Source organism: Sinocyclocheilus rhinocerous, unplaced genomic scaffold, assembly GCF_001515625.1.
Source record: "Sinocyclocheilus rhinocerous isolate Xijiao unplaced genomic scaffold, SAMN03320098_v1.1 scaffold1635, whole genome shotgun sequence".
In the NCBI taxonomy this organism is placed as follows: Eukaryota; Metazoa; Chordata; class Actinopteri; order Cypriniformes; family Cyprinidae; genus Sinocyclocheilus; species Sinocyclocheilus rhinocerous.
Window position 1 is genome coordinate 848,049 of NW_015627629.1, and position 526 is coordinate 848,574.

Consider the following 526-nt stretch of genomic DNA (forward strand, 5'->3'; position numbering starts at 1 on the left):
TCCCGTCTTTAAACTAGCAAAAGTGGAGTCGGACACACCCTAAGTGCACCTGCGCCGTGCGCTTTAGACCATGCGCTTAGATCGTTAAAATAGGGCCCAAAGTGTTACCAGTTGATTTTGCATAAAGAAGATTATGCCTATTTTTATTTATACTTGCCTTGTGACATTGTTTTAATGTCAGTTAAGCACATTTTGCACACAAATCCTCATTACTATAATGCAGGAAAAATAAAATAGTAAATAGTATTAAAAAGAATTGTAATAAAATGTTTATTACAGAAATTATTTTATTGCAATGTTAAAAATAATGTATTACACTAATAATAATCTAATGAGAATCATCAAGAATTGTAATTATTATGATGAAAATGACAACAAAACACCAAATTATGATAGATAGATAGATAGATAGATAGTCAGATGATAGATAGATAGATAGATAGATAGTCAGATGATAGATAGATAGATAGTCAGATGATAGATAGATAGATACATAGGCAAGGCAAGGCAAAGAGAGATATAGAGA

General features: G+C 30.8%; 1 protein-coding gene across 1 annotated transcript in view; it reads right to left on the reverse strand.

Annotated features, from left to right (window-relative positions):
* Window positions 1–526, reverse strand: part of LOC107732783 (solute carrier family 35 member F4-like) — a 33,334-nt gene that overhangs the window by 11,733 nt on the left and 21,075 nt on the right. The gene's annotated exons all lie outside the window — the stretch shown is intronic.